This window comes from Miniopterus schreibersii, assembly GCF_964146895.1.
Source record: "Miniopterus schreibersii genome assembly, chromosome: X".
Classification (NCBI taxonomy): domain Eukaryota; kingdom Metazoa; phylum Chordata; class Mammalia; order Chiroptera; family Miniopteridae; genus Miniopterus; species Miniopterus schreibersii.
Genome location: NC_138104.1, coordinates 85,341,772 through 85,366,937, shown reverse-complemented (window position 1 = coordinate 85,366,937; position 25,166 = coordinate 85,341,772). Strand labels below are relative to the sequence as shown.

At 40.1% G+C, this 25,166-nt stretch overlaps 1 pseudogene across 1 annotated transcript; it reads left to right on the top strand.

Annotated features, from left to right (window-relative positions):
- The first annotated feature begins 21,455 nt into the window (after positions 1–21,455).
- On the top strand, positions 21,456–22,490 carry LOC308551405 (melanoma-associated antigen B16 pseudogene; annotated as a pseudogene). Its single transcript has one exon. The product of its transcript is annotated as a melanoma-associated antigen B16 pseudogene (transcript).
- The last annotated feature ends 2,676 nt before the right edge of the window (positions 22,491–25,166 follow it).

Here is a 25,166-nt window from a genome sequence, read left to right as displayed (position 1 = left end):
AGACCTCTACCTAATAAGAAGTACAGTGGCACCTCGGTTTTCCAATGTCTCCGTGGGTGAGCATTTCGGTTTCCAAATGCCATAAACCCTGAAGGCAATGCTTCGGTTTTCGAACACGCCTCGGAAGTCGAACATGCCCCACGGCTCCCGCTGAGGGCAAGATCCCAAGGCCCAGCTTTCGGCTGTGGAGCCCTCGGTTTTCGAACATTTCAGAACTGGAAGGGTGTTCCAGAACGGATCCTATTCAAAAACCGAGGTCCCACTGTATCTGGTAAGGAGGTATTTGCATATCTTCAAGTCATATTATGTCATGTGGACATTTGATGAAAACTGGCATTTACCATAAAATTTAAATGCATCACACTGAAACCAGGAGTCTTGAGAAACTCACAGCTGTGGATTTGAGAACCTGTTTTAATTGATGTGACACAGTGGCTCTGCCTCGTGGAGCAAATCAGAGCATGAAACCGGAGAAATGCAAATATGCAGAGGTCAGAATATCACAGCGAGAGGCAGAGCTGCAGACAACTGATTGGTGCAGGTCCCCCGACTGAGAGCTCCAGTTTTCCTCCTCTCTTCCCACGGGATTTCTAAATCGGAATTTAGGAGAAAGCTTCTCTCTCTCCCTCTCTTGCTCTCTCCCTCTGCTGTGCCTTTGCTGTGCCATTTCTATTTATTCAAGAGTTACCGCCAAGTGCTATGATTTTTGGCCAACAGAGAGGCCCAGAGAAAGCAGCAGTTTTGCAGCTGATTCTCAGGAACATGCCATCATTTCATGTGACTGCATTTGCCTTCCAGTAATTACAAAGGGTAGGCATTAAAATTACTGCAGTAACTGCTGCTTACTACATGCTAAGCATGGTCCTCTGTGCTTCACATGAATTAACTCATTTAATTTTTGCAAAAATCCTTTGTATTAGGTGCTCTTATTATCTTCACATTAATGGTTAGGAATCTGGGCCTAAGAGTGCTGGAATAATTTGTTCAAGATCACCCAGCTCATAAATTGAATTCGAGATTTTAACGTGGCAACCTGACTCCAGAGTCTGAGCTCTAAGCACCTGCATTTTAGCTGTTCTTTCCTCAGGGTAAGGGTGTCCACATTGACACACAGGCACACACACATACCCTGCACAGATAAGAGGATCTAAATGGCACATCAAGGACTTTCAGTGGCTCCCAAATATAGTTTTCAGTTACTCCTGCCATATGATAGAAGTAAGTCCCACTTTATCTCATTGAACAAGATTTCCTGAAATTCCCTTTTCACTTGACAGAAATAATAAAGAAGGTAAATAGAATGGTTGCTACATGTATTTGACTTACGTTATTTTTTCTAGCTTTAGTGAGGTTTAATTGATAGGTATATAACATTGTGTAAATTTAAGGTATACGATGTGATGATTTGATACATGTATATACTGGAACATGATTGCCACCAGTAATTTCAGGTCAGGGAATGTGTGGATCAGTGGCAGCTCTCAGTAAAGCTGCATTGAAAGGTGGTCCAGGGCTGGAGGACCTGGATGAAGACAGCCCATAGTGAGGAGAGGAAGGGCCATACCAACTTTTGTCTCTGTGGCTAAGCTTCTCTAGCCAGAGCAGAAAATTTTTCTGCCTTGTCTTTCTACCGCAGCTCGTCCTTGGCTATAAAAGGCATTGTGGGAGTGGGTCTTCAGCTCTTGGGGCTAATCTGGTTGTGATTTTAAAAAACAAAGCAACTCCTCAGAGTGAAAAGGTACTGTCTCTAAGAGAATGAACTGGAAAAGCTCCTACCGCCACCCACCCCCGCCATGAAAAATGTTTCCCCGTGAGACAAGGGCTCAGAAAGAAGTGCTCCCTCTGGCAGACCCAGCATGGGAGGCTTGCACATTGGAGAGAGTACAGGCTGGGTTTTCCCCACATCCCAGTGACTGGGGACTTTGTGCAGTGCATGAGCTGCACAACTGGTCAAGGTGGCCCTGCTGAACCTGGTTACACTTCTCTAACTTACCTTCCCACTCCACCTCCCAAACTTATTTCCTCTCCTTTCTTCCTTGAGCACAACACCCCTACCTGTTAAATATTATCCAAAGTTTAGAGTTTCTACCCATTAAAAGTGATTTGGCTTATCTTGGTCAATCTGTTTTAACCCTGGCACATTTAAAGTAGCACGGCCGTATACGGAGAGAGACAGCTGGCTAAATAGATGGCTCCGTGGTGAACACAGTACTTCTTTCCAATGTCAGGTCCACAGCCCTGAACTCAAGGTGGCCTCCGCATTCCCAGAGCAGAAGCAGCAGCCAGGAATGGTGTGTGCTCCTGCAAGTCATTCTGCTAACTTCCTGCAGCTTGGCCTGCGGGGATCATTTCCATGGTAAGAGGATAATTCAGCGTTCACAGCCCATTGATTTCCTAGCCATGGCTGCAGAAATGTCAATAAGGTGCCAATTGTGGCAGGGGTTGCTTTGTGATCCGTTCTCTTTTCTGCAGAAATTCAATCTGTCAAGGCTGCCAGATAACATAGCCGTGCCAACTTTTAGTTACTCTAGCCTGGGCTGGATTTGGGTCACTGACTTGGTTTCCACATTAGTTACACATTATTCCAAAGTGCAACCATTATGCATATTTCTATCAAGGTTTATATGTTGGACAATTACATTGTTTGAAGATTCAGGGCCTCTGCTTTCAGTGTTGAGTGAGATATATTATGAGATACATGACAGGCTCTGAGCAGGATGGCGGGAGAACTAGTTTTCCTCTAACTAGCTCAGTAGCATCTGGAAGGTCGCCTCAAGCTCTGGAAAGCAGATCAGTCTATTGTAGATGGAATATTTTAGGATACTGTGACTGTAAATCATGCTATCTCGAAGGCAAACTTGTAATTCTCCTGGGGCACTGAAGAACGACCCTATAATTCCTACTGACTTGGGGAGGGAAAGTTGTTATCTGCATCAAAGCCACCCCTGCCTTCCCCCTAATTGTACAGAGGCGGGAATGCTGAGCCAGTCAGAGCCGGGCATAGGTAAGTGTCTTCCCAGTTACTCCGATGTGCTCATGGGATGGAGCTCTCAGATAAGATCCAAACCCAGCTGACACCTTAACTTTCGACATATGAGACCTTAAGTGTAGAACACAGTTGAACATGCTCCAACTTCTGATCTACAAAACTGTGAACTAATAAGTAGGTGGTGTTTTAAGCTGCTAAACGTCTGGTTATTTGTTAGGCCAGCTATGGAAAGTAAATACACCCTCTCTGTGTGGTCTTCCTTTCCTATTTAGAGACTTTACAGTCGCTTCTACCTGCTCCACAGTAAAACGCAACCCCCCGCCCCCACCTTCTCCAGAGCAGAATTGTACACGGTCATCTCTGGTTTCCAGCCCCACAGTGATCTTGGGGGTATTGGAAATCTTATCTTTCAGCCAGCTGCAAGCTTCATGCAATTCATAAGCATGAGGATTTGTTGGACAACAATGACTTCACAGCAATGTTTTCAGTCTCCTTTTATAAGTGAAGACAAAACCCCTTAGCCTCTAAACTCAAGCATGGAATTTGAAAAATGCTCCAATTCCCCCCAAATATAAGGAGTACTTGTGTGATTTACCACCTAGAATTGAATTGCTTTTGCTCTTCTCTTTACAGTCCTTGACGACTTTTATCTTGTTACTTTTGGCTTGACTATACCATTTTTTTCTATTTTTAAGCATTATCATTTACTGTCTCTTTGGAGCAGAGACATATATCAAAGTGTGAACTCACTGCACCATGTTGATGAGAAATCAAACATTGTTTTATAAAGGATAAGAAACACTCATGTATACCCTCATGGCCAAGGCCAAAGTATATTCTCTTATTCTTGAAACAAAACAAAAACACACAGAATTCGGGCTTGAAACTGCGGCTATCTATGTATATATATAATAACATATAACATATAATATAAAATTTCAACACACAGACACATGCATGTATATATGTGCATTTATACAAATACATATATCATTTGAAATTACTTCAATAACGGTATGAATTCAAATGCAGGAGTCCTGATGTACGGCATCCAAGTTAAGTATAGTAATACTAGTAAAAATCCTCAAAAGGGAGTGTCTTGCTATGGGTATTGCTAGTTGGTGCCCTAAAAAGACATCTTTCAAATGAAGAGGAACAAAATATTTTCAAAGGAGTAAAGTTTATTTATATTTTAGGTACTACCAATTCATTTTTTCAAAGACACCTTAATAACAACATTCATTACCAGAAGAACATCTTCATTAAGTATCTTGACTTTTCTATGCTGCAAAATATAATAATGATAACTAAGGGGCCCTGTTCACTAAGAAATAACAAACACCAAGAACATGGTACAAAATCAAGTAGAAATGATGCTAGTTGGTTTCTCATGTACAGATGAAGTGAAAAAGATTTTTTTGTTTGTTTCATGTCATATTTAAGTTATATTATATCTAACTATTATTATTTGACATTTGTAAAAAGAGTAAGTGTTAAAGAGATGGTAAGGATGGAAAAGGATGAGGAAATGATCATGCAAAGATCAGGGAGACTGAGGATCTAGGGAAGACTGAATGATCTCTTGGCCAGAGCAAATCTGTAGGGAGCACTTTGGCACCCTATTAACTAAATGTCATAGCTGTTGAGACTCATGGTTAAACCATTGGAGATGGACATGCTAAAGCATGAATATAAATACCAAGTTCATCAAGGCAGGTGCCTAGACACATAGTGCAAGAGCCGAGATTACTGTCTCTTAAGGCAGTGTTTCTTTCGTTTAGATATTCACAAAGTTTCAGATGTCGGACTGTATTCCTTAGGAATGTTGAAATCGTAATGTATTTTATTTTTTCTCTTTATGCACACATTTTCAACAATCTGCTGAGCATATCCACACACCTATCCATGAAACCTTTAATTTCCCTTATCCAAGCCAGACCCTACGCCTGTTCCTATTTCTTTTTTCTAAGTAAACATTTTATTATATAACAAGAGTAAAAGTTCTCATAAATTTATATCAACAAAACCTAAACCCATTCAGGCACAATGAGACAGTTTTGTGATTAACACTACCTTTCACTGTTCAGAAATCTGACTGAAAACTAATAGTTAAATGTGCTGCAAACAGATAGGACCAAGTCTTTCTGTCTATTGTGGCAGCTGAACAAAGTGTGAATTATAGAACCGTTTCCCAGGTGGTGACTGAAGCAGAGAAGAAGGGAGGTCACTTAATCTCAGAGAAAAAAATGCAATCTTCCTTCTTTTTCATCAGCCAAATCTAATCAGTAGCCAAAAATGTCCTGCCATTTCTACCAGCCAAGGTACTTCTACAGGGTATATCATATTGTATCTAGTGTTACTATTCTAGTTTAGCATTATTTGGACAATCTTTTAAACCAACCCTGTCCTTTACATACAGTTAGCTAACCCACACTACATGCCACAGATATATAAAAGTCCAAAGTCAGGGAGTGGATTTTCTGGAATGACTGCATAAAAATCTCCCCAAATCTTCTCTCCAGAAACATATAAAACTGAACAAATTTGTCAATAATAACCATAAAAAACCTCTGGAAATTGACAAAGACATACAACAAATTGTGAAGCACAAATTAAAGAAAATCTACTATATTTTGGTAAGAACAAAAGAAATCTGTGGCATTTAATCCAGATGCTGCTTTCATTGAACCCCTGCCTATGATTTATGCAGATCCAGTGGTGATGGACGTGTTGAGCTTCCCTGAAATCAAGGGATCTATGCTTTCTATGATGCTACATGAATTACTTGGGGTTCTGTTTTGTACCTGCTTCCTGAATAATTTGAGGTTTCTTTAACAGGTAATAAAAAAGGAAGGGTAAGCTATAAACAATATATATAATAGGTATAGGTGTACATAATATTTAATAAGCATTTACTATGAGCTAATCCCCAAAATGTATCTCAATTAAAACAGTATCTGGGAGTTCCAAGATGGCGGTGGATTGAGTGGAAGATACACTTGACACTCTCCCAGGACCAAACAGGAATTACAACTAAAATATAGAAAAACCACCCTGAATAATCAATTGCAACTGAAGACTAGCTGGAGAGCACCCTCATAACCAAGGAGGAGAAGTGGAGACCACATAGAGACTGGAAGTGTGGACGCGAGAGGCTGGCTGGGCTCCCACAGGCAGCAACTGAAGGTCCAGAGGGAGATCTCAGCTGTGGGGGGTCCCACTGAGGACTCTGGGGTCTAAACCCTAAGCTTAGCTCCCCAGCCCAGAGCACCAGAACTGAGAAGTGTGCCCACATAACATCTGGCTGTGTAAAGCTGCAGGGTTTCTGTCTGCCAGGGAGAGATGGCTGGAAATGCCAGCACCCTGTTAAAGAGCCAACATACAATCTTTCCTGTGCAGCCACTCATTTTGGGCTCTGGCAGAGGGAAGGCAGAGTGGACTAGAGCACTGTGAAGAGAATCAAGAAAGGATGGCTGGGGGAATAGATCTCAGAAGGCACTCATCTGGACCCCAGGACTTTGTCATTCCCCAGTACTGCAGAGGACATGTTTCTCAGGCAGACATTTATCTTCCAAGCAGCTTTTGCCTGGGGGCAAAGCAATCGCCCTACCCTGCTATAAAACCTCTCCTACTCTGTGGAGTTGCTACAGCCTGAGGCTTCTTAAGAGAATGATAACAATCAGCTGCCCCACCCTGTGGAGTTTCTACAACCCGAGGCTCATTAAGAGACTGAATAATAGCCTCTGGACGCTTTGAGTCTTTGCCTGATTTGCTTCTGGGCCCAGAACTTGGGAAAGCGGACATTGGTGGACAGGGTGTGGGTGAGTCCTCTCCAAACTCACCCAGACCCAGCAGAGGAAACCAGAAGCTGTGGAGTGTGGAAAACTTCAAACAGGGTACTCAAGGGCAGTCACAAATAGCATCTGACATTGGCCTGCACCAGAGACCATCCAAAAGACTGGGAGTCCTAGGAGATCTACCTAATGCATGGAAACAAATCCAAATAAGCAGCCAAAATGGGGAGACAAAAAAATAAGCCCCAAATGAAAGAACAAGAGAAGTCTCCAGAAAAAGAGCTAAATGAAATGGAGATAAGCAATCTATCAGATATAGGGTTCAGAATACTGATCGTAAGGATGCTCAACCACATGAAAAAAGATATAGAAACTATGAAGGAAATTAAGAATGATACAGTAGAAATAATAATAATAAAAAAAAACATTGGAAGGAATGAACAGCAAATTAGAGGAAGCTGAGGATCAGATCAGTGAATTAGAAGACAGGGTAAGAAAAAATCATTTGATCAGAGAACCAAAAAGAAAAAACAATTAAGAAACAGGAGGACAGTCTAAGGGAGCTGTGGGACAACATGAAACATAACAATATTCTCACTGTTGGAGTGCCAGAGGAGGTCAAAAATGAGCAAGGGTTAGAGAACCTGTTTGATGAAATAATGGCAGAAAACTTCCCTAACCCGGTCAAGGAAAAAGTCACACAAGTTCAGGAGGCACAGAGAGTCCCAAGCAAGAAGAACCCAAAGAGACCCACCCCCAGGCACTTCATAATTAAAATGGCAAGAATTCAAGACAAAGAGAGAATCTTAAAGGCAGCAAAAGAAAAGCAAGCTGTTATCCACAAAGAAACTTCCATAGGGCTGTCAGCTGATTTCTCATCAGAAACTCTACAGGTTCTCTAACCCACTGATTTTACTGGATAGATCTTCCAGACAAAAAATCAACAAGGAAACAGTGACTCTAAATGACACACTACATCAGATGGATTTAATTGACATTTACAGAACATTCCACTCCAAAGCTGCAGAACATACATTCTCCTCAGGTGCACATGGGACATTCTCAAAGGTAGACCACATGTTAGGACACAAAACAGTCTCTACAAGTTCAAGAAGATTGAAGTCATATCAAGCATCTTCTTGAACATTTACATAATGGAATACTATGCAGCTGTAAAAACAAAGGATCTCTTACCCTTTGAAACATCATGGTGGGACCTGGAGAGTATTATGTTGAGTGAAATAAGCCAGTCAGAGGATGACAAGTGTCACATGACCTCACTGATGTGTGGAATCTAATGAACAAAATAAACTGATGAACAAAATAGATTCAGAGACATAGAAGCATGGAGCAGACTGACAAATCTCAGAAGAAAAGTGGGGTCAGTGAGTGGGTGGTGAGAGATTAACCTAAGCATTTATATGCATATATTCATAACCCATGGACACAGACAATAGTGGGGTAAAGGCCTGGGGGAAGGGGTACAGGATGGAGGGGATCAGTGCTGTAAAAAAAGGGACATCTGTAATACTTTCAACAATAAAGACAAATTTTAAAAGAAGAGTATCCCACAAGCATTCATTTCTTATTAACATACCCATGCTTACATGTGCTTTAATTTTTTCAAATTTGATTTTGTCCATTTGGGTGCTTCAAATTTGATTTTGTCCATTTGGGTGCCTTGATTTTTTTTCAAGACTTTAGAGTTTATTTAAAAAAATACTGAAAAGCATCATGTAGGCCTTTGAAACATGTACATTGACTCTTGACTGCCACTGTTTATTCACTTATTTATTCATTTACAAATTATTAATGGACATCTACTGTGTGCTACACACCATTATAGAAGCTGGAAAATATATCAGTGAGGAAAACAAATATTCAAATATTCCTACTTTCATTGATCAAGTAGGAAAGATGGGTAATAAATAAATAAGAGAATGCTATATATGTTAGAAGATTATATGAGCTATTTAAAATTAGAATAGATTAAGTGTTTTTAACATATTGTATATTCAAAAATTTGAGGTATGGGAAGGCCAAAAGACCATCAAATAATTGACACTGAAAAGATAGTTTATTATCCACAGTTTTCTAGAGGTGGGGCATGCAATGCCATGGGGTCCACATGGGGAAACACCAGCGTCAGTCTTTAAGTTGGTTGGTTGTATATGAAAGGTGCATTGGCAAGTCCTTTATTATCTCTAGGAATTGGCTAACCCTTGGAGGGCCTGTCCCTCCATGTCAGCAAAGTCCTGGATATCAAAGCATCAGAATACAGAAAAATTTTTTAAAAAATTATATATATACGTCTGAGGCTGAAAAGAATGCATCTTACTGAGAAGCAAGTTCTGCACTGGGCCATGGGTGCAAAGGTATGCCTGGAGACATAGGTTCTGCACCCACTTGCCTTTCATCTGGGTTCTCTGGCATAGAGCATAACCTTCACACCGTCAGGCACAATTCTTGCCAAGAAGATGGTAAAATGAGTCACAAAGATAATCTGGAGGAAAAGCATTTCAAACAGAAGAAACAGGCAGTGCCAAATCTCTGATGCAGGAGCTCACCTGGAGTGTCTGAAGAGGACATTCATTATAGCTTGACCAAAGTGAGCAAAGAGGATAGTAGTAGGAAACTAGGAAATGAGGTTAGAAAGGGGCCGGATTGTATAGGGCCTTGTCAAATATTTTAAATGTTTTAGCTTTTTCTCTCAAAGAAATGTGAAATCACTGGCATACTTCATGCAAAGAAGTGGCATGATCCAATAGACTTTCAAGAGGATCATTCTAGCTGCTCTGTTAACACCAGACCCTAGGGCAGCAAGAATGGAGACAGGGAGAAGACTGGAGGAGGCTACCATTGTAATCTGGGAGAGAAATGAGAGTGACTGAGAATTCGCTGGTTATGTTTGAAGTATGTTTGTGGCACAAATTGTGATGATGATTTCACAAGTGTATATTTGCTGAAATTCATTAACTTAAATACATTAAATATGTACAGCTTTTGTATGTCAATAATACCCCAATAAAGTGGTTTTTAAAAAACCATCAGATTCTGGATATATTTTGAATGTAGGGCTAAAGGATTTTCTGACAGATTAGAAATGGGGATGAGAGAATAAGAGGGATTGAGAATAATATCAAGAAATTTGGTCTGAGCAACTGGAAGGATGGAGTTGGCATTGACTGAGACTGGAAAAAGCAAGTGTAAGGGGGAAAATTAGGAGTTGAATTTCAGACATGTTATTTTTTTAAATGTCTATTAGATATCCAGATGGGAATCGTTAAACAGGCAATTGAACATTACGAGTTTAAAGTTCGGGGAAAATGCCCATATACTCCAACTTGAAATTATATCAGTAAAGGGAGGAAGGAAGAGATGAGAAGAGGCCTCAGGCATGATCCTTAGGGCACTCCAATGTTAAAAAAGTCAGGGAGAAGTGGAACAAGTAGCAAAGGGGACTGAGAAGTGGTGGCTGGTGAGAATGAAAACCTGGGGACTATGATGTCTCAAAAGTAGATGAAGAAAGGGTTATGAAAAGGAAGAGATCAGCTATATCAAAATATGCTGACATTTCAAATAAAATGAAGACAAGTACTTAGCCATTGGATATAGCAATAAGGTGAGCAATAGTGACTGGGACGTGCGTTTTTTGATTTGTTGGTTTGTTGACTGGTTTATTTACATAGACTAGAAAAATCATGGATGCATGATAAGCCAAATTTATTCGGTGGGTGTTTGGGTTTAGCTGAAACTTCTAGTTTTTGGAAGTTGGCTGTGTTTTAAGAAAAATTCAGACATTCAATAATATACTACTCTGAAGGTGGCAATATATTCAGTAGCCACATATGTGGTCTGTGTTTTATATCTCGTGTATTAAATATAATACATTAAAGTAAACTCAGCCATGGCAAGCTAAGCCATTTACTGACAGAAGAGCCACTTAAGAGTATTATTATTTGAATTTTTTGAAATCTTTCCTATTTTTGGCCTTTGTAGTATCAAAAGTTGTAAGCAACCCAAGTCCATCAACAGATGAATGGAAAAACAAAATGTATATCCATACAATGAAATTTTAATTAGTCATAAAAGAGGAAGTTCTTACACATGCTGTAGTAGGGATTAACCTTGAAAACATTAGGCTAATTGAAAGAATCCAGACACAAAATGACAAATATTGCATGATAACAATTATAGGAAATATCCAGAATAGACAAATGCCAAGAGATAAAAAGTAGATTAGGGATTATGAGGAGCTGAAGAGAGGGGGAGTAGGGAGTTGTTGCTTAGTGGGTGCAGAGTTTGTTTGGGGTAATGAAATAGTTTTGGAAATAGATACTGATAATAGATGTACAACATGGTGACTATACTTAATGACACTGAATTATATGCTTAAAATTATCTATTGAAGCCCAGTAGTGTATTAGTAGTTTTTTTTTAAGCAGGCTTAAAACATATGAGAATCAAGTTGCTTATGTGAAAACTCCCACTGAGCAAACTATCCCTCAAAATCACCTTCCCATGAGTGTGAAAGAACCTCCCAGGACATGAACTGGAAATATAAGTCAGCTTTCTAAAGCTTATCTGGTTACTCCCCATGACTTTTCAGTTTATCTTCTATCTTCAAGTGCACAGTTTCATCACAGGAGTCACCTTGGCTTTTGAAACCTTTACATATATCCTTGATGTTTCATGTAAAGCAATCAGTGAAAGAATGTGATATATTATGGGATTCACCTAACTGGTGGTATTCCTATCACCACTTCATCTTTGTCTTCTTCTTAAAAAAATACCCTGGCTCTTGTGGATAAACAGTTAAGGTTTATTTTTTTATAGCCTGGAGGAAATAACAGTAGAAGTGTCAACCTTTGATAAATTCAATGTTATTAAAAGCCCACCAGGAAAAGTGATTTCCTGGGTACATAAAAGAACATTCTGTCCCTTATAATTTATGACTTTTAACATTGAACCTATTTATGTAGAAGCCCCACAAACTTAACTGTGCATCACTCTTATTGCAGATGTCATTAATCACGTAATGAGACAACTTGGAGTTCACCCTGTAGAACAATGTGGCCCTGATGCTGAGGACCAAGTCAGTCTTCCATTTGATGTGAGCAGAAACTCTAGGAACCACAGAATAAATGCCAGTTTGATTGGTTCCGTAATGTAATACATTTTCCCTTAACAAAAACCTTCCTTCATAAAGAACCAACCTTTTAAATTCAATAATATCCAGTCTTTTCCCAATTTATTTTTTCTCAAACATATCTGATTTATGGGTCTCAGTCCAACTAGTTACTCCAAAGTCACTGTATCAGGAAAGAAAAAAAAATACTGCCATAAAAATACTTGATTCAAGTATTTATTTCATCCTGAATAATATCATTGATAAAAATGGGCATACCTTTATGAGCTGTTTTGTGGTCTTAACATTTGGGAAATTAAATGAAAAGCAAATGTGCCTTCCTAGAGACTTAGTTTATCTGATGCATCTAATTACATTTAGAGACAGAATATACTATTCACTGCATGAAAGTTGACTATGGTACATGTAGTTTTAATAATTAATTACTGGAAATAATTCACTCAGGGTTAATTGTCAAAAACTAAATGTGTAATTTTTATATGAGGGAATATAAGTTTCTAAATATTTTATCAGATATTAGGGACCATGACATAGACCATGATATATATTATTAGTAAAATGAGCAGTGATCATAATGGGAAGGGTTTGGATTCTCAATCATTTTATAAAAGAGAAACTATGAGAACTAAGTTAGTATCCTCCATGAAGCACCTCCTGCTGATTACTGATGTGTTGGGGGATATGAAGTGTACTCTCCAGTGGGGGCAAGCCTAACTCCAAGTTAGGAAAAAATAAATAGGGTGGGTAGATGCATGTGAGAGTGGGCATAATCAAGTCTTTTATTTTTATTTTTCTGGTTCTGATCAGGAAAAAAAAACCCTCAAATTACATTATGAGATTATTGTTCTAATAATATCTACCTCCTTTCCAAAGGCAAGACGGGATCAGATGATATTGCCTGCTATTCTGACACATAATCCAAAACCTTCTCTATAATTCCAAAGTGGATTAACTAAGGGCTTTGCAGCATTTGAGTGCCCTGGCTTGTGCTCTTATTTCAGCATTCTGACATCCATGGCTCCATTATGACACCCCATAGCCTTAGGATCACTCGCCACTGACCTTGCTTCTGGCAACCACCCAGCTAAGGTACAAATTTGCCTCCATCCAAGAGAGCCCAGGCTCTTCTGCACTTGCATGAGAGAATTGGAGAAGTGGAATGACACAGAGGGTCTTCTTATGTCTTTTCTGAAAAGACTGCATATATTCATTTCGAGATTTACTCCTGTGGCCCAAAGTCAAGACTAAAAGAAATTGACCAAAAGATCCCACACTTTTATAGTATTTTCTGTCCCTCCCCTTCTTTCTTCAGTTTTCTTTTCCAATTTTTGAAATAGGAAATTTCTTGGGAAAAACAGTGCAACTCAGAATTAGAATAGGTGTGAATGCAATTTGCCTATTTGTTTAAAATATTACCCCTTTACCCTGTGAGCCCTCATTTGGGTTTCAAAATAGCTTAACAGCTGGGAAAGGCTTACAGGAAGCAGAAATGCTTAGGTAAGATAGATCTACATAATATCTCTTCTTATTTGGTAAGGATTGCCTTGTGCATAAACCTCAAAATGTGTCTAGGTTTTTGAGGGCCACATGATACCACAACAAAGGACTCTTCGATACCATAAAACAAAAACATTTAAAGGCTTTATTATTATTCTTTCATTTGTTATATTGGGCTTATTTACTTTTTAGGTAAGGGTTTGAAATCACTAAGTATATCTGGATTTTCCAGGACAAATATTTATTATAACCTTACAGGGAAACAAGTTTCACTTCTAAAAAGTTATTGCATCTACTGGGGAATTTCCCTGAATGTTGTTATAATAGAGGGCTTTCAGCAAAAAGACACTTGTCTTAGAGGAAAATATTAGGGAGAATATTCTGTCTTGGTGTTTTTACTACATGCAAGTTTAAAGGTTGATCATAAAGATGATCTAAATTTTCTTCAATTTAAGTAACATATGAAGAAGAGTCCTCCTATATGTTATTCCAAATTAGAAATCATTATAATGCCAGATTTTAGTCTTCATTCTAATAATGATAATAATATTTAATATATGACAGACATTTTGCTAAACATTTTCCATGTATAGTACAGATTATTATGGAGTACTTACTATTCTAGACCCATTTTACATCTAAGTACCTTGGATCTTAGAAAGGCTATGTATTTGCCAAAGTCTCACTGGTAGGAAATGACAGGGCAGATCCTTGCTCTTAATTACTGAGTTATATGCTAATCTTCAGGTCATTGAACACCTCTGGGCCTCAACTTCTTCATCTGTAAAATAAGGTAGTTGGACTGAATTGCTTTTTATTCTAATAGGTCATAATTCTGGGATTTTTAGAGGCCATCCAAAAATATGCAGTGCTAAGTACATAGTTTGATTTAAAGATAATTCTGATAACAATTATCAGTTTGATTTACTGATCACTCTGGATTTTTATCAGTATTATTTGCAATACGTTTTAGTCTAAGCATCTCAAAGCTCTCTATAACTTTTTTTGTTAAATACCTATTAGAAGGTTTCGATAAAGGATTTCTGCTCTCTTGACTTTTTACTTATTTATTCATTTTTATCTTTAATGAATTGTCAAGGCCCAGTGGAGAATCAGGCTGCCTCAGCCAGCAGAAATGGATTCATTAATTTATAAAGTAAGCTTAAGTTTCAGAAGTGGATTTTCTAGCTGTGGTCAGACCCCAAGCATTCTCAGTTCAGCGGTGATCTACCTCTCAATTCAGAACTTTTATTCCTGTCCTATCCCCAGCTCCTACAACTGATCTAAATATTCTCAACTCTGGTAGTATAAGGAAATGGATTCAGACCTCACTTGACTAATCACTGTACAAAGGGTTAACCAGGAGCGCCAAAGACAAATGTCAAGTCAAGGCAATAATGAAGAATAAGTAAGGATCAGAATTTAGAATTAAGCAGGGCTGGAGCAGCTAAGCCTCCTTTGAACTCCCTTGTTGCAAAATATATTTAAGATGTGAGTTATGTATAAATCACTATTTCATACAGTATTTTCTAACATCGCATTGCTATATGTTTTTTTGTTTGTCTGTTTGTTTTTTGGTTCTTTTTTGCACAGATCCTGTCTCAGTGCTTGGAGTGTAAGCAATTTGAGCAAAGGCGAAAGAGATCAGCCAGTATTATTGAGCTACTATGTGTTACATATTTAATTTTCCAGATAATGTTGTGAAGAAAGTAATAGTGTACCCATTTGCTCAGTGAGAAAATTATGGCTCACAGAAGTCACAGAAGAACAGAACTTACATTTAAATGCTGTCATTTTGCTATAAAGCCTACTATCTTTCCACTTGGTGCTTCATATCTACTCCTATATATAACCCTTTTTGTTGTTTAGAAAGATTCTAAGCCTATAGCCAAACTATAAATGCAACATTAAAGTTCAAAGTATCTCAAACATTATATAGTCTAATACCTTCTTTTAGCAATGGGGTGTCTGAGGCATGAAGAGGTTATGTGACTTGCTCAGAATAGATATTTAATAAATACTTGTTGCATGACTGGAAAACAGAAAGCAAAAATAAAATGTAGTTTGTCTGCAATGAAACTGAGTCCATGGAATACCATAGCTTAGATGTACCACTGTTGGGAGCAAAAAGTTTATGGGACATAGTTAGATTAAAAAAAATCCTTGGAAATTACTGAATACAAGGATTATTTCAATTTAAATAGTGAAATAAGTGAGTTTTAAAATTTTATTCCCATTCACTTTTAACTACAGGTCAGAGAGCCATAATTAAAGCAGAAGTGCTACACAAATGAAATCAAACATAAATAAATTTTTTTGGCAACTGCAGGAGAGCTAGATGAATATTAAACACAGCAGTTTGAGTTTACAGGGATTTCTGTTTTATTAGTATACTTCCAACAAGAGGGCTGAAAACCCTGAGACAAAGCAGGTCCATTTCTGTGAAATCCCCGACCTATAAAACAAAATAAAAATAATATTAAATAGTAAGAGTAAAAAGAGTAGACTTATTGCAGACCTAATTTAATCTTTCTCCCTCATTCTGAAAAATAGATAAACAAAACACTCTCATGTTGATCTTTGCTTCATGCACTATGCTGAAGAAAACATAGTTTCCAGGAAAGGTTTGTTTGTTTCTGTGCCCGTTTTTGGTTTCTTTTTGTTTTGTCTTAAATGCAGCCACCGGAGATTTCGTAGCTCAACTAAAATTTTCAATCTGGCTGTTTCCATGAGTGGACGACACAGGATCAAGCCAGGTATTGAAGAGCGCTGACAGCACTCATGTGCTCTCTTCCAAAGAGGCTATTCACAACCCAGCCTCGGAGCTGGGCCAGGAAGGAGTGAAGTATAGAGTCTTGAAATTTCATTTTTCTCATTAACAAAACAAAAAAGTCACATACTACTTTTATTGAAGGACATTTAAAGCACACTGGGGCAAGTCTGTGTGAAGTCTTATCTTGTTAAAATTCATAAGCAGAACTGCAGCGAGAATGTGTAAAATATCAGTTGGGAAAAGGCAAATGTAACCATACTCCTAGGCACAGATCTATGGATCGTGCACAGATCTATGGATCGCACAGATCTAGGAACCCTTGTGTCATTCTACTGGAAGTAAAATGCCTGTCTATTATTGGGAGAACAATGCAGTAACAACATCCCTGAATTAGTAAGAGGGTGTGACTGGGACCACAGGACTGTAGTGTAATGGACCTGCTTTGTCTCAGGCTTTTCAGCCCTCTTGTTGGAAGTGTACTAATAAAACAAAAACATCCTGCACTAAAGTAAAATAAATAAAGATGTATTTAGAATGGAACATTCTTCCTGACTTGCTTTCCAACTTTCCTGCCTGTCTCAAAGAAAAATATTCCTTGGTGGCATCTAACCATGATTAATTGCTCCTAACCAAGGAAATAAAAGAGCAATTCTATGGCTCTCAGACTTGGCAAAGCTGGTCTTGTCCAAAAACTCAAGAGGAAGCTCAGAAAATGTCTCAGTATAACCCAAGGTCCTGGCAGCAACAATTTTCCAATATAAATATCAGTAGGAAATATGGTTTTCTGTTCTGTTCCCTTCTCTAGTCAGGTAGTTTGTTGTCCCAACTAGCAGAATTCTCCTCTGCAGTCATCCCAGCATGTCCATGAAAAGAATATTTCCACTTCTCAATTTTGTATGCATGAGAACGGAAAAGATAACTGATGCTACCAAGTCCCACCTCCACTTCTACCCCACCTGCTTTTATGCCATTTTCATGACCAGAGCAAGGATGGTGGGAAAAAACTGGGAACATCATGAATGTAGAGCATTATACTCACAACATTAGGAATTAGATTGCCTCAACTAACTTAATTATGGCATGATATGCAGCACAGGGCATATTGGGGCCCAGCTTAGATAAATGAGTGGATCTTTTACATCTGTAATTGGTCTGTCCATAAGAGTTTTTAGCAATAAAGAACCACAGTGTTGGGCAGATATAATTCAGATACTACTCATAATGCCACATACGTAATGGGGTTCACATACCAAATTCCTGTTTCATTCTCCCAGCTACCAATGCAGGTGGTGTTTACCCCAAATCCATTTTTAATGTTTACAATGTGAAGGTCTGTTTTGAGCAAGATTTATGTTCCTTCGGAGTATATTCCTGGCATTTTTAATGAAGTAAAGAGTTCCCCAGTGAAGAATAAGCCTTTCCTAATGCATGGCTTGTCTATTTTGAGGATTTAATATACTATTAAAACACATCATGTTAAATAGTATAATTCAAAATTTTACCTATTTAACGTACTTTTGCTTTAAAAGGAGACATAACATAGACTCAAAAACTGGAAAAATGAAGAAGGAAGCATTAAAATTCTAGATGGCACTAATTCCATGAATAATCGCTTTCTTCAAACCCCCAAACATGTAAGAAGCAGAGGAGTTAAATATATTTTATGCTAATAGTATAGTACATGAAAGTGGCTAAAGGAATGAAATAAAGGCATAGAATGTGGATTTTGTGTTACTCTCACACCCCAGTTTCAGAAAAGGAATATAAATAAACAAAATAAATCTAAAGGGCTTTAAAATGATTCCATAACAAGATGTCCTAGGTGATGCAATCATTTTACCCCAAAACAGTATAGAAATAAACTCATAAACTCTCAAAAAGCAAATGAAAAATCACTCATGGGACCTTGTGTTGGAGCTTTTGGGCCATTGGACATCAGGATTAGGTCATCACATTTTGTATATGTTCCTCAATACACTACTGAGTATTTGATTACTGTGATCAATAAAGCTTTGTGGACTGACCTTGCAGATCAAAAAATGGAAATGCCAAGGTAAGTCTATAAAAGACAAAAAATATAGCAGCATTCAGTCTTTTACTTTATTTGTTCCTCACATTTCTCATTACCCAGAGAAAGAATGGCCTACTAATTCTCATGAGCAATATCTAGCATCCTAATTATATATCTCAACACACTTTCCATTCATGAAAATATTTGAAGGCAAATATGTGCGTTTTCATTATAGAAATAGCCATCTATTTTACTTCTTAAATAAAAGGAAAAATGGCAGATCTATATGTAGACTGCTTATAAAGTCTAGGAATATAGACAATATGGAGAATGCCATCAAGGACATCTTCAATTTGTAAATGATAAAAAAACATCTGTTTTTCAAACTTTCAGGCTACTCTGAGAACTGATATGAAACACTCTTTAAGACAGATTATTAATTGGAGGAAAAGCAAATAGCAAACCAACATGTACCTTATTATTACACTTCTGTAATTTACATAAATCCGTATTTACATATTTGCATATATCAATAAAAAATTAAGTCATAATAAGGTTTTATGGCGGTGCAGGTGACAGAGAGGATTGAAAAGGTAAGGGAGAGTTTTGTTTTGAACCTATTGTTTGAAATGTTTTCAGTGAGAACATAGTTATAGAACACAACTTTAACATTTTAACTCTGATCAGTAACAAATCACTTGCAAAACACTTCAACACCTCTGATTATTACAATTATTTCTCTAGTAATCAGAAGTCAGGAGGCACACACATTAACTTAATGGGTCCATGCTGTCTCTTAAACCGCTTCCAATTCGGTTACACTAAGTGATGCAGTGTTTCCAATGGGAGGGGCAAGACTCCATAACAGAGTCTATACAGGCTCTTCCCTGTAGAAAGTCTTTTAGAACAGATTCCCAAATGGCTGGAGAAAGGACCCCAAGTGAAGGGCTCTGTGTGTGTGTGTGTGTGTGTGTGTGTGTGTGAGTTTATGCACTGTGCTGCAGCTTCACCACCTAGCATCTAACCTGGAACTTGGACTCAATCTCTATGACAGTCATAGAGAAGGAAATGCAGACAGATTGTCAACAGGTGGCATTGCCTAGGAAGTAATCCTAAAGGACTGGAGCCAGGGTATAGACCCTAAGTGAAGGCTGTGGAAGCCACTTACCCCAGGAGAGAGGGACCACACAGATCCTCACCCCTGCTGTCAATCCATAAGGAGCTGGTAGTGGGGGGAGGGGTGGGTAGGAGCTGAAGGGATATCCTCTAACTTTGGCTTTCGAGTGTCAAGTGTCCTTGGTGAAGGCCCATATCAAAAGGCGTGGCCTCAATCAGCAGGAGGAGGGGTCCTAGGACTGGTCAAATACTTAGGTGAGGACATTCAATGAGGGAGCCAATAAGCCTAGAATAGAGGGGTCCCACTGAATAAAGTACCGTCCCTTTTGTCATCCCAGGGAGCTCCTGGAGTAACCATCAGACTGAGACACCCACTGACTTGGGGTTCCAGAATCTGAGGGTGGTGAGGGCCATGGCCTGAGGGCATGGACACAAGTCAGCAGAGGGAGAAGGCCCTGCACTGTTGAGTTTCAAGATAGAATGCACAATGGGGAATGAGATGATCACCACAGAACAGAGGGGATGCTACAGGTAAGAGCCCAGCCCCTGCTCCAGCCCTAGGAGTCCCATACTAACTATCTAACTGAGTTGCCCCCTGACTTCCACCTTGGGTTTATAAGAAGGTGAGGCTTGTTCTGAGGGGTGCTGCCTCAGGTGAGCAGAGGGAGGAATCCCACGCCCTGCCAGGAGTCAAGGCAAGATGCTGAGGATTGAGGGGACCCCTCCTTCAGAATGGAGGAGCCCCTCAGAGCATTGCTGTCAGTCCTGGGCCAGTGGGGGTAGGGGGAATGGCTGGAAGTCACTTCTCCTGACTTTTACCTCAGGAGTCTGAGACAGGTAAAGGCTGTGGTCTGAGGGGTGCAGCCTCCAATTAGCAGAAAGAAGAGTCCTAGCTTCTACCAGAGTCGAGGTAGGATGCTGAGTGAATATTTAGGGAACATCCATTCCAAACTGGAAGGAGCTTTACAGACCCCCACCCTTGTTGTCACCCTTGGGAGGTGCTGGGCAGGGGTAGCAGGAATTGGCATCCATTGACTCTTACTGTTCAACCTGGAGGTGGTGAATACCTTCAGGGAGCAGGCCTCAGTTCAGCAAATGGAGGAATGCCAGGCCCTGCTAACTCTCAGTATTGACTCTGAGTGGAGACCGATGGACTACCTACCTCACAACAAGAAGGACCCCTAGATAAAGACCTAGTAGTTCCTGCTGTCAGCTCTTGGAGGCCTGGAATAGCTGTCAGATTGAGTTGTCACCTGACTTCTATCCTTGGGTTTGCAGGGAAGTGAGCCCTGTTCTGAGGAGTGCTGCCTCAAGTGAGCAGAGAGAGGAGTCCCAAACCCTACCAGGAGTCAAGGTAAGATGCTGAATGTGGACTGAGGAGCTCTGAGAAGATGTGTCAGTCTGAAGTACCCCTTCTTTTTTTTGGTTAATTGTCACACTAGGATATTTTTCCATTGATTTTTAGAGAGAGTAGAAGGGAAGAAAGGAGGGGGGAAGAGAGAGACAGAGAGAAACATTGATGTGAGAGAGACACATTGATTGGTTGCCTCCTGCACATGCCTCCATGACTGGGGGCCCGGGATCAAACCTGCAACCCAGCTACATGCCCTTGACCAGGAATTGAACCTGTGACCCTTCAGTGGGAAGGCCAATGCTCTAACCACTGGGCCACACCAGCCAGGGTAAGGCACACCTTCTTTTCAACTCAAGTGTCTCAAGAAGACCTCTGAGGGAGGATCCTGAGGTACTCCCTGAAGTCACAGTGAAGATGCTGAACAAAGACAGAGGGGGCCACCTGCCCCCAAACAGAAGGGATCACACAAAGCCTGATTCCACCAACTCTTTTATCAAGCTCTGAGAAAACTTGGGTTGGGTCAGTGGGTTACATACTCCCTGAAGATCCTTTTTACTTCTTCCATCAGCTTCTTACAGGTCAGGACAGGAGGCCTATGAGGCTCTAGAGCACCATCATCAGGAGAAGATGGGTGAAGGCACTGTTCATTAGAGCTGCTACAGTTGAGTTTACCAGATGAAGCCACTCACATCCCCCTTTTCTCCCTAGGTTGTGGTCCCCTATCATTCACCCTCCTGCCACACTCTTGCCTGTATCACCAACAAGAGTGAACATGTCTCAGTGTCAGGAGATTCCACATTGCACACAGGAACAACAGCATGCCCATAGTGAGACCCAGGGCCTAGGGGCTGCACAGGTCTCCAAGGCTCTGGAGGAGACCACTTCCTCCTCTTTGCATCCTTTAATGCCTGGTAACCTAGAGAAGGCTCTGGCTGCTGGGACACTCAGCATTTCACAGAGTCCTCAGAGAGTCTGTTCGTCCTCCAGTGCCATCAGAGCCATCTCATCGAGCAAATCAAATGAGAGCCCTGAAAGCCAAGAAAAGGAGGGTAGCTCAGCTTCTTCAAAGTCCCTGTCAGAAACTGAAAACTTGCCTGAAGACCCTTTAGATGAGAAGGTGCCTTTGTTGGTGCAGTACCTGCTGCACAAGTATCAAATGTATGAGCCCATCACAAAAGCAGATATGATTGATGTTGTTATCAAAGAGTACACGAATGACTTTCCTGAAATCCTCAGTAAAGCCTTGGAGCACATGGAGCTGGTTTTTGGCATTGATGTGGAGGAAGTGGACCCCACCAGCCACAGCTATGCCCTTGTTAACAAACTAGGCCTCACTTATGATCCAAGGCTGAGTAGTAATGAGGGCGTGCCCAAGACTAGCATCCTGATCATTGTCCTGGGTGTGATCTTGATGAAGGGCAATCGTGCCACTGAGGAGGAGATCTGGGAAATGCTGAATATGATGGTCTTATATTCTCAGAAGAATCACTTCCTTTTTGGGGAGCCCAGGAAGCTCATCACCAAAGATTTGGTGCAGAAAAAATACCTGGATTACTGCCAGGTACCCAACAGTGATCCTCCATGCTATGAATTCCTGTGGGGTCCAAGAGCCCATGCTGAAGCCAGCAAGATGGAATTGCTGGAGTTTTTTACCAAGATCCACCCCACTTGCTTCCCACCCCAGTATGAGGAGGTTTTGAGAGATGAAGCAGAGAGAACTCACACTAGAGCTGCAACCAGGGCAGGCACGACTGCCATGGCCAGGGAAAGTTCCAGTGCCAGATCCAGTAGCTTCTCCCACCCCTAGTTAATCTGAGGCAAATTCTTCACTTTGTCATTGTAGAGAAGTAGTGGAGGGCTGGGGTGTGGATCTAGGGAACACAGTATATAACATCTTTGTGTCCCTCTTCTATATGGTTAACATGGAGGTTTATCTTCTTTGGGGGGGGGGGGGTTAGTTTTCAAATATTGTTCCTTTGAATTAAACATTTAATTAGCTTCAGAATCTAAGTTTATGGTTAATTGAACCAAAATCAACATCTTTGGACATCAGTTCTTGGGCAAATGTGCATAGGAAAGACAGAAAACAGAAATTGGGATAAAGTAGAGAGGATATGAAAATTATAAATTTTTATAAATATTGTGAAGTATTATCCCACCAATCTACCAATTCATATTCTCACAAATTAATGTGTATAAATACCCTACACTCTTCACATTTTGTTTTTCCAATTCTTTAACTTTTAGTCAAATTTATATATTTTAAAATGTCTCACAGTTATATTAACTGGTATTTCCTTGTTTTCTAACTAGGTTATGTAAAAACTTAACTTAATCTCTTGCCCATATAAAGCTAGATTTCTACAGTAATGCTCTGAACTACAGGATTCTACTGAACATGCTTTAAAATTCTGACCAGGTGCCAAAGATTGAGAGCAGACAATCTCAGCTAGTGAGGAGCATGAGGAGAATGGCAGGGAAGAGCAATTTCCAGAGTCCATGAGAAAAACCACCAGCAAAACCAAGTGCAGAGAGCTTAGGGCAGGGTAGGAGGCAGGGATATGAATCTAGAGTTCAGTATTATGTATAAAACTTACTATAAGGAGAGAAGGTAGTGAATCAGGGTCAGGCACCCAGGGACACTTACATGAATAGACTTGGAAAATTTCTCACTCACCTCTGCCAGCTGGATAGATGAAAGAACCCAAAGCATATAAGACATCTCACCTTATCTTAGAATCCTCTCAACATATTGTCAAGCAGAATATAGGTGGCTCCTCTGTATCACCTAGTGATGTTATTGATGGATTCTGGCAGAGCAACATCTCTTGATGACCCTGGGAGTCCAATGTATGCTTTGCAATGTACCTGGGCCGGAAGCCATCTTTATGTGTCCTGGAGATGGCTATTTCTTACCTTTACTTAGGTTACAGCTATGTGAATGGGTGAGGTTAGTGAATGATGACAGACAGTTGAGACAGGCCAGGAGTATCATAAATAGTGGAAGGGGATATGCAGTCACAGGAGGGAGAAGTGAGAGGGAGAATGCCTTAAGAGCTAATTACCTCTGTGACTGCAAGTAAAAGGTTAGGTGTGGACATGTCTTGAAAAATAATCCAGAGGGTGTTCCTAACTCGGACTGCCTTCTTACACTTCCTAAACTTTTGGCACATCAGGTGGGTGTCCTGGGGCTGTCTGCTGGCCTGTGTTGTCACCAGATACTCTGCCTAGGATAGGGAACTGGGCCAAGGAGCAGACATTTGCAGAGGGTATGGTGAACTGATGGAAATGACACATTTCTTTGTTAAATTGACAGGGGATGATGGAAATGTGTGGGATCCAATGAGGGAGGCATTATGTACCTCCAAGATGAGGATATTAGGGTCTGGGAAAGAGATATTGACGATTGCATTCTCAGTGGTATTTTCCCATGGGAATTCATGGAGGCAGAAGACCCTATCAGGGCTTATTTTGAATCAATGAATGTTGCTTCAGGTACTTTGAATGATTGATTGATTCATTCATTCATTCATTCATTCATCCAGCAAGCACTTATTGAACATATACTGAGGGCAAACACTATGTTAACAAAAGGAAATGGCAAAGCACTTGATTCAGGCTATAAATGTGAGGATGACTAAGAGACAGATTGGAGTTTTAGGAAGTTAGGGACTATGTGAAAAGGTCGGGGAAGTCTATAAGGACTCTGAGTCTTAAAGGTTGGTTGACTAGGTAGAAGCTGTTCCTCTTAGCTGAGATTGAGGATAAAGAGGAAGATGAGTTTATGGCAATTTGAGTTACAGGTAGAGATGAGGATGGTGCGGGCCATGTAGGTGCAAAAGTTCTGCTGGCTGTCCTGGTGTAGATGTCCAGTGGGCAGTAGAAAACAAAGGCCTACCTATCAGGAGAGGGGCCTGGGATGCAGATTAGGTTTGGCTGCCTCAGGAGATATCATTTGAGGCCGCAGATAGAGGTAAAACCAAGCGTTGTGCATGCAGTGGCCTATATTCTGTCTCCTCCCCTGCAAACACTACTGGAAACCAAAACTACACCAAGCTTAATAAATCGAAGGAAGATTTAAAGGGAGAAAGTATTCACCCAGAAATCTACCAGCCAAAGTTTTCCTGTGTTTCCTTAAGCTCTCTCTTTTAAATATATACTTGTGCCTTTGCTTATGTATCGCCTATGCCTATGTATTTGTCTCGGGTCTCTTTTAGGACTCTGCTCTTGAATACAAAGACATTAATCTGCTGTGACTAATGTGTCTGTACTAGGCAGATGGCAACTCTGCTTTAACTCAAGTTTCTCATGACGTACAGAGCAAGGGGCTGGAGGTAGGAAGTTCATGACATATCCTTTAACAGGAGGACAGTGATTGTCAAAATTTTAGATATGAGGCTGCTTATCCCAGCTGATGTCTTCCTCTGAAATTTAATCCATGAACATAAGAAAGGCACAGCATTCTGGGTAAACTGGGGACTGC